The sequence below is a fragment of the Borostomias antarcticus genome (genome assembly GCF_949987555.1).
Source record: "Borostomias antarcticus genome assembly, chromosome: 8".
Taxonomy (NCBI): Eukaryota; Metazoa; Chordata; class Actinopteri; order Stomiiformes; family Stomiidae; genus Borostomias; species Borostomias antarcticus.
Genome location: NC_140241.1, coordinates 12,497,434 through 12,507,433, shown reverse-complemented (window position 1 = coordinate 12,507,433; position 10,000 = coordinate 12,497,434). Strand labels below are relative to the sequence as shown.

General features: G+C 43.7%; 1 protein-coding gene across 1 annotated transcript in view; it reads right to left on the bottom strand.

Moving 5' to 3' along the window:
• The window catches only part of ntrk1 (neurotrophic tyrosine kinase, receptor, type 1), a gene marked incomplete at both ends in the record, with an annotated part of 50,395 nt that overhangs the window by 23,064 nt on the left and 17,331 nt on the right, over positions 1 to 10,000 (bottom strand). The gene's annotated exons all lie outside the window — the stretch shown is intronic.

Genomic DNA, 10,000 nt, shown 5'->3' with positions numbered 1-10,000 from the left:
GAAAAAAGAAACTTCGTATGAGGGTGAGAAATACAGAATATTAATGGTCTGTAAAACAATACACCTCACATGGGATGACCTTAGCTGCTCTCCTGGGTGTGTGTACCTGCTGTACATGTAGCTGCTAATCCTGGCAGCAAGACAGATACAGAGTTGGAGTAGGAGAACTTACTTTAGCACTTCATCTGAACAATGAAGTAGGAACATTGAAAAAGGAAAAGTAAATAAGGCAATTGTTAACTAGAATTTGATTGTTTTTTGTTGTTTGTATGTTCCATATCTACTGATGCCATAACTTGGGAAGAGGTCAATAATAATGAGTGGCTGGGTTAGATACCCAGAATAAAGTAGCCAATCAGGACAATGGGTAATCAAATTAAGTACAAATGCATTTACCACCCCCTCTCAGCACCGCTGTCACAAAATGACCTGCTATCTTTAAGAACATTTTTCATTTGCAAAGAGAACAAAAAGAAAACTATGTACATTTTCTAAAAGATAAATCAGTCAGTTGGTGTTTCAACAATTCCTCTGTTTCATTGTTTCATCAACACAAAAATGCTCTTCTGATCATTCATCTGGAGGACAGACACACACAGTTCACATTCAGATGTAGTCAATGTTGATTTAATATACAGCATCATTCATGTGTCTAATAATTCTAATCAACTAATTTACAGTAAATGTAACAGATATATTACTATACATATTAAATACATTCGGTCACTTAAAGCTAAGATTTTAAAACATGTAAATATATTGCTGTATTGCTATGATAAATTAAATGATTGAGCTCCTGTGTGAAAACCACGTCTTTGTAGACCGCTGTTTGTCTCTGCTCCAACAATCTCCCTAATAAACGCAGGAACTCTGCTGTATCCCGATTTGCTCGACAACCAGGCACTGATGAAGCTAATATGCAACATGTGTATCGTTCAGGACCCAAGGACATGCATGTGTTGCGTGTGAGATTTTTTTTTTATCAGTGGTTCTTGAGAAATCTGGAAAAAATCAGCTCGCTTCAGCCTGTTCCAAACATGGGCACTAGGACCTAGAGCCATTCTCGAGAAAGCTGCTTTAGCTAATGGTAGCTAAATAGCTAATCTAGCTAGCGCTTATGAAGTACTTTCTGTACAGCTGTAGACTGTATACTGTGCTTTTTTGTGCTTAATTGTACTGCCTCTTTTATACATTGCTGTGCCTTTGTGTCGAGTTTTGTATTGTATTATTGTGTGTATCTTTGGCTCAACAAAATAATTGCCTGCCTATCTATCTATCTATCTATCTATCTATCTATCTATCTATCTATCTGTCTGTCTGTCTGTCTGTCTGTCTGTCTGTCTGTCTGTCTGTCTGTCTGTCTGTCTGTCTGTCTGTCTGTCTGTCTGTCTATCTGATCATATGCTGAGCCAGGATAATTCACATAGCCTGAGCTCTTACATTAGCTTGCTAACTAAATTCATTAAATTCAGATAGTAGGCTACTTTATTAACCTAGAAAACATATACTGTATCACCACATCTTTGAATGTTATTACATAGACAGGCACCGCCAATCCACCCGCTCTGCGCTCAAGCTGATGAAGCTAACCAGCTGGCTTTGAGGCCTGGCATGTGTGGAGTCCTAAGGGACCATGTTTTATGGGAGGGGGCCACTGGAGGAAAACAGGGGAGGGGCATGCTTTTTAAATTTGAGTCCAAGAGAGCGTTACTGTTTTTTAATTTGAGTCCAGAGGAGGGTCATACAAATTTCAATCAATCAAAATAAAATAGTTTCTTCAGCTTTTCGGAGTTCAGCCAGTTGTTTTGTATGCTTGGCTGCCCAATTGGCAAATCTGTGGAGCTCTGCTGGTGATTACGTGGAAGATTAAGCAACTCGCGTGAAGAACAAACAGATACTGACACACGGTCTATTTTCAGTGCATTTCTCTGCTGCTGCTCGTTGCTGTGTGCTTTCACTTATCTCATTCGCTACTGACGTTGCACTTTACGGTAACATGTACAGTAGCCTATACCCCAATCAGTATAATAAGCAAAACTACAGGCCACTTTGAACCTGTGCTGACTCGAAAACGGAAGGGAGGGTCAAAAGAAAAATATATTTCTGTCAGAAGGAGGGTCATTTTCATTTCGGGGCACTCTAAAGTACTCCAGTGACCCCCTCCCATAAATTTTGAACGGTGCTTAACGTCGGAATATGTTTGATATAATTACTAGAAAAGGGGGTGAGTGTCTACTAAACAAAAGTGGAAGTGAGGCCACAACTGGGTCAAACATGGATGTATTAAAATAACTGGATACTGCGATACTATGCCGCTATACTGGGCTTTTAAATTATACTGTATGTGTAAAACCCGTCATCTGATTATATTAAAGGGTTTATTATGCTGTATGTTATTAAAAGGATTGATATGCACTTCTATTATTTCACCCATATTCAAAGAGCACACTGCATGTGAAGTATTTGAGTTTACTAAGTGTCAGCATAATATCTTGGCTGCATTTCATGTACCAGCTACATCCTGTTTTTGTACAGAGAAACACTGATTCGCATAAAATGTGGATCCTTTTATCAAGAAGACTCAACTCAACTCAACTTTATTTATAGAGCGCTTTAAAAACAACCATGGCTGCAACAAAGTGCTGTACATGAGTAGTCATAAATACATAAATACAAATAGTAACAAAACAATGAAACAATAAAAACAATAAAAGACAGTAGGGCAATTAAAACAGGAGCAAAGTCTCATGGCAGGTTGAAAGCCAAGGAATAAAAATGGGTTTTAAGACTAGTTTTAAAAATGGACGGTGATGAAGCCTGTGGAATGTGCAGGGGTAGGTCGTTCCATAGCTCGGGAGCAGCGACTGAAAAGGCTCTATCCCCCCCTGAGCTTCCGCTTTGACCTCGGTACCTCCAGGAGCAGCTGGTCAGCTGACCGGAGGCACCGAAGGAGAAGAATAATCTGTTCTCTGTTCATCATTCTACTGTGTCGGTTTGATGATGATTATTTTCTATGTTGGTCACAGTGCAGGAGCAGTTGTTTTTTTCTTGGCCCTAACTATTCCTTTTTCCACAGACCAGTACAGACCTGCCATAGACCAGTACTGACCTGCCATAGACCAGTACAGACCTGCCATATACCAGTACAGACCTGCCATAGACCAGTACAGACCTGCCATATACCAGTACAGACCTGCCATAGACCAGTACAGACCTGCCATAGACCAGTACAGACCTGCCATAGACCAGTACAGACCTGCCATAGACCAGTACAGACCTGCCATATACCAGTACAGACCTGCCATAGACCAGTACAGACCTGTCATAGACCAGTACAGACCTGCCATAGACCAGTACAGACCTGCCAGAGAGAGAGAGAGAGAGAGAGAGAGAGAGAGAGAGAGAGAGAGAGAGAGAGAGAGAGAGAGACAGAGAGAGAGAGGGAGAGAGAGAGAGAGAGAGAGAGAGGGAGAGAGAAAGGGAGAGAGATCTGTGTACCCCCTGAGAGCATTGTACCTGCTTCTCTGCTCAGGCACTCCACTCCCTTCATCATGAAATCATTTACAGTACCACCGCCATTACATATTTGTTTCCTTTAATTGACCGGTTGAATCTGAGATGGTTGATGTTGAGTGCTTGTACTTCAAATGAATAGTCAGGATCAAAGCATGAAGATAATTAAAAGCAACTTAATTCATCCTAATCTCTTTAACTCTCCTGGGTTACCAGAGTAATCCAAACACATTAAAACTATATTCAAGCAGCTGATTAATAATATGGAACCAAGGCAGAAAGAGAGAGAAAGAGAGAGAGAGAGAGAGAGAGAGAGAGAGAGAGAGAGAGAGATGAGAGAGAGACGGGAAGTGAGAGACAGGTGGAAAAAGAGAGGGGAGGAGAGAGAAAGGGAGAGAGAGACAGAGAGAGTGATGGGAGAGACAGGTAGAAAAACAGAGGGAGAGAGGGGGGGGGGGGGGTAGAGAGAGCATCAGTACTGTGAGGTGAGGGGAGGGCAGACCTGACATTAAAACAACCCTCTGCTTCAAATTAATACTGTACTCCAGGAGAGAGGGATGAGAGAGAGAGAGAGAGAGAGAGAGAGAGAGAGCAGGAGAGTAAAGACAGAGTGAGTAAAAGCTCTTTTGGACCAGGTACAAGGAAAGGCTTTTACACTGAGAGTGGTTAATGCACATAAGAGATGTCCATACAGGCCATGTTGCTCCAGCAGCACTCAGCACAGTAATAGTTGGACATTGAAACATTCATGTCCGAATGTCTGATGACCGACGCTGCTGGAACAGTACTCCGATTTCAGAGCCCAGAATCGGGTGTGCAACATGACATTGAAGACCAGGTCTGGATGAGTGATAGGCATTCTCCCTCCCTTCCTCTCTTGGCGTCTAGGCTAGGATCTGACTGGACGGTTGAACTGTCAGACCTGGGTCGAAATATGATTTGAAATCCTTTTGATTACCTTATCGTTTGCTCGTGTCTGGCCTGAGTGTCAGGCTGGGCAGGGTTTGCGTCGGTTCCGTTGTGCCAGACCAGAACAATCAATCAACAGATTGGCAATTGGAATTTGTTTCATTTGAGTATTCTGACCCTGGATTGGTCCACTGATCCAGCCAATCCTGACACGTCAGATCACCCAGGAAGAGGGAGGAGGAGGAACTCAGTACAGAACAGGGCCGGACCCCAGAACCCAGCCAAACCCCAGAACACGACCAGACCCCAGAACACGACCAGACCCCAGAACCCCAGAACCCAGCCAAACCCCAGAACACGACCAGACCCCAGAACCCCAGAACACGACCATAACCCCAGAACACGACCAGACCCCAGAACCCCAGAACACGGCCAGACCCCAGAACCCCAGAACACGGCCAGAACCCCAGAACACGACCAGACCCCAGAACCCCAGAACACAGCCAGAACCCCAGAACACGACCAGACCCCAGAACCCCAGAACACGACCAAACCCCAGGACACGACCAGACCCCAGAACCCAGCCAAACCCCAGAACACAACCAGACCCCAGAACCCCAGAACCCAGCCAAACCCCAGAGCACGACCAGACCCCAGAACACCAGAACACGACCAGACCCCAGAACCCCAGAACATGACCAGAACCCCAGAACACGACCAGACCCCAGAACCCAGCCAAACCCCAGAACACGACCAGACCCCAGAACCCCAGAACATGACCAGAACCCCAGAACATGACCAGACCCCAGAACCCCAGAACACGACCAGAACCCCAGAACACGGTCAGACCCCAAAACAAGGCCCCAGGAATCCATCCAGTCACCACTTATGTCATATAAAGGGATACGATATGACACATTTCTCTCAGGGGTCAGAGGTCATGCCCCCTCTAGATCTCTCCGGGCCGGTATGAGCTCACATCTGTATTCTTCTAGCCAAAAGTGGCAGCAAGCTCCTTCCTTTCTGGCCTTGCGTTCCTTCGGAAACACCCGCAGCTTGAGGCCAGTTGCCGGAGGGGCAGGGATGTGTGTTTTTGATTGGCTCAGGGGTTAGTAATTACTTCAGAGTGCCACAGTGCAGAGAAGTCTAATCATCCCAGAGAAGCAGCCCAGCAGCTAGTAGGCGCAGGCGGAACACACCGGAGCAGCTGCACTCAGACGGCTGAAAGGAACGCCTCACTACTTCATTAACTGTACCGTATTTCCACTTCCATCCCACCCTCCTCGTCTAAACCTGAATCTTGAGAGAATGTACGCATTACCCCCCAGGCTTACAGAGAGCAGAAAGAATGTGTCCTTGATCACTTTTTTCCACAGTGAAACCAGTTTCAGGGACAGTCGACAGTCTTGCAATCCCATCGCACAATGTTCTGATTCTCTAAAAGGGTCATTCTCCGATCATTCTGCTCTCTATCTATGCGTATGAAACGGTTGGGCTGTTGAGAGATATGGCCTTCCTGTCTGGAGATACTGCAAGCTCACCTCAGGCATCGTGTTAATATATCAGGCATCGTGTTAATATATCAGGCATCGTGTTAATATATCAGGCATTTTGTTAATATATCAGGCATTGTGTTGATATATCAGGCATTGTGTTAATATATCAGGCATCGTGTTAATATATCAGGCATTGTGTTAATATATCAGGCATTGTGTTAATATATCAGGCATCGTGTTAAAAGAATCTTAGAACTGCACAAATTATGTTCAAAGCAAGAATTTATGTACTTCCAGGTAACATACAAACAATGTTTAAAGGAGTAGTAAAGATCTGATAGATCTGAACCATTGTATATGATCATAAGTAACCTTAAAACAGGGCTAAACATGCATTTTCCCTTTACTACTCCTTTAAGAATAGAGAGAGACATTATGTTACGGTCCCGAACAACCAGACCAGAGCGGCACAACCCAACGAACAGGCAGACACAGGGGAAGGGATAAAGCCCGTAGGCACGTTCATTTACAGGGGTAAATAATAAAACAAAAAAGGTCACTGCCACTAAGAGCTGAGCGTATATGGAGAAAGACCAAGCTACAGGTCCACCATGATATTCTCAAAGAACATATCTCTGCCTTTAATAAAGCAATAAGAAATGCAAGGAAAGACCACTTCTCAAAATTGATATCTATCAACCGAAATAATTCAAGAGTGCTCTTCTCAACAATTGATAGCCTAATAAATCCTGCCGTAAAAACACCAGATAACCTGCTCTCTACCTCCAAATGTGAGGAATTTGCAGCTTACATCAGAAATAAGATTACGAATATTAGGAGGAATATGAAGGGAAAATGCATGTTTAGCCCTGTTTTAAGGTTACTTATGATCATATACAATGGTTCAGATCAAAACATTGACAAAGCTAGCATTTTCGAGAAAGTTGATAATTGCTCTACCACCGTTTTGGTCATACAATGGATGTGGATGGGCATCTTGAAAAATTATTCAAAAACATGTTAAACTCTCGATTTCAAAGACAAGAAACTCACCTACGTGTTAGTTGGCGTTCTGACATATAATTCGCCATAAAGTAAGATTCTAGTTAATCTGGAAAGGCTTTTAAAAAAAAAAATATTTAGCATAGAACTATTTAGTCGCAGCACATACTGTACATGTGTAGACTTCCGCAAACTAGGTAGCCTAGCAACATAAACAATAACAATAGCTACTGTAAATAGTTTCGCTTCCTGAATCCCCTCTGCGGATTGATCTACACATCTAAAACGGACGCTTCAAAGTCCATGGATTTCATAAAATGATCAATAAAACCCTACAGGATTCATACTTTGCGGCGAATTTGATGTCAGAACACCAACGGACACCAATTATACCCTCGGTGAGCTTCTTTTTTTTCGTTCTGACTGAAGAATTTTTACAGCTCACTTTTCTGGTCCCTAGGTGATACTGTTTTTTTTGCTTCCCTCTGGAATATGTAGGGGTGGGACGTATGCCCACCTCCCTTGTTCTCTGTAAAGCGCATTGTGTTGCCTCTGTGTATGAAATGCGCTATACAAATAAAGCTTTGATTGACTGATTGATTGACTAAGGGGAAAAACCTAATGTGGGGGGAATGTTTGTGTGTGTGTGTGTGTGTGTGTGTGTGTGTGTGTGTGTGTGTGTGTGTGTGTAATGTAAATGGGATGTGAAACCAAATGTTGAATGTGTGCATGCTTCTTCGTTTTGATCTGAACCATTGTATATGATCATAAGTAACCTTAAAACAGGGTTAAACATGCATTTTCCCTTTACTACTCCTTTAAAACTACTTTGGTGAGACCCGTGCTGAATAAAAACAACTTAGACACTTCAGTTCTTAGCAATTTTAGACCAATCCCTTTTTGAGTAAAATTCTGGAAAAGATTGTTTTCAAACAGATTAATGATTTCCTAGCTACAAGTTGTACCCTTGACCTTTTCCAGTCCGGCTTTCGCGCCCTTCATAGCACAGAGGCGGCATTAGTCAAAGTTGTAAATGACCTCAGAATTAATGCTGACTCCAAAGAGCTCTCTGTTCTCGTTCTCCTGGACCTGAGTGCAGCCTTTGATACTATAGATCCTGCGATCCTCATCAAAAGATTGGAGAAGTGGGTTGGTCTCTCTGGTCCAGTCCTAAATTGACTTAGGACCTATCTAACCGGTCGTGATTTCTTCATTGCCCTCGGTGACCATAGCTCAGGAAAGATCCCTGTGACCTGTGGAATGCCCCAAGGATCGATCCTAGGACCTCTACTCTTCAGCCTGTACATGCAGCCCCTTGGCAGTGTCATCAGGAGGCACAACATTAGCTACCATAGGCTACGCAGATGATACCCAACTCTATATTTCTGTAACACCCAGTAACTACAGCTTGGTTGACTGCCTTGTCAAGTGTATTACGGATATAAATGTATGGATGTCACATTTCCTCCAACTAAACCAGGACAAAACAGAAGTACTGATCATTGGAGAAAAAGCTAAAAGAGAGAATCTATCTGCACATTTAAAAACTCAGGAAATGTACACCAAATGCCAGGCTAAAAACCTTTTTACCACTTAAGGAACATTGCCAAGGTGCAACCATTTCTCTCTCAGGCTGACACCAAAAGACTAATGCATGCTTTACACAAGCAGGCTGGACTACTGCAATGCTCTACTATCAGGCCTACCAAAGAAAGCAATCTCTAAACTACAAATGATACAGAATGCTGCAGCACGAGTCCTCACTAAGACTAGACGGAGGGCACACATCAGACCAGTCTTAAATTCACTACACTGGTTACCTGTCAACTCCAGAATAGACTTTAAAATACTATTACTAGTCTATAAATCTCTCCACAGTCACACACCTGAATACATTTCAGACATGCTTGTCAGGCACATGCCCAACAGACCACTCAGATCCTCAGGTACTGAACTCTTAACAGTTCCAAAAGCCAGGACCAAGAAACACAGAGAGGCAGCTTTTAGTTTCTATACCCCCAACCTCTGGAACACCCTGAAACAACGGAGGTCTTCAAGCGAGGTCTTCAAGCGAGATCTCAAGACGTACCTTTTCGGCCTAGCCTACAATCACTAGCCAGGACCTTGAGACACAGAAAGGCAGCCTCCAACCTACCTGTGAATAGTCTGTATACATTGGTGTATATCCTGCTATGCACTGTATGTATATCGAGATGTGTACAGAATTTGGTTGCCCTGAAACAGGCATGTTCTGTTGTAATATCTGTGTTGCTTCTATGGCTCAGCCTGCTACTAACCCTGTTCTGCCTCCCCTCTCCCTAGTGCCTCTCTCTCTCCCTCCTACTGTACCTTCTAACCAGGTCCAATGGATGCCCCACTGTCACCCGCAGACCACCCTGAGTCCGAAAGATACCCCCGTGTCAGCTGTGGATGTCGTAGTATTTAGTTAACACACACACACACACGTACACACAGACATACATCAGTCCACATCCGGCTTAGGCCTGGACCTGGGCCCAGTCCCCCTTCCCCTCACCCTAACCCGGGTCCGTATCCTTTTCCCACCACCTCCCTACCCCAACCCCTGCCTCTATCTGGGCCCAAACACACTCACACACACACAGAAATACACCAGTGTTTGCCATGTCTCTCCTATGATGTTGTTAGCCTCTCTTACTCCTCTTATTACTGAAAATGTAATGTAATTTATTGCTCTATATATGTTCTTAGCCGGTAGACAAACATACTCCAGGAGCTTGCTCGATTGTCTTGTTGAGAGGGGTCAGGGAAGAATTTTTACAGCTCACTTTTCTGGTCCCTAGGTGATACTGTTTTTTTTGCTTCCCTCTGGAATATGTAGGGGTGGGACGTATGCCCACCTCCCTTGTTCTCTGTAAAGCGCATTGTGTTGCCTCTGTGTATGAAATGCGCTATACAAATAAAGCTTTGATTGACTGATTGATTGACTAAGGGGAAAAACCTAATGTGGGGGGAATGTTTGTGTGTGTGTGTGTGTGTGTGTGTGTGTGTGTGTGTGTGTGTGTGTGTGTGTGTGTGTGTGTGTGTAATGTAAATGGGAT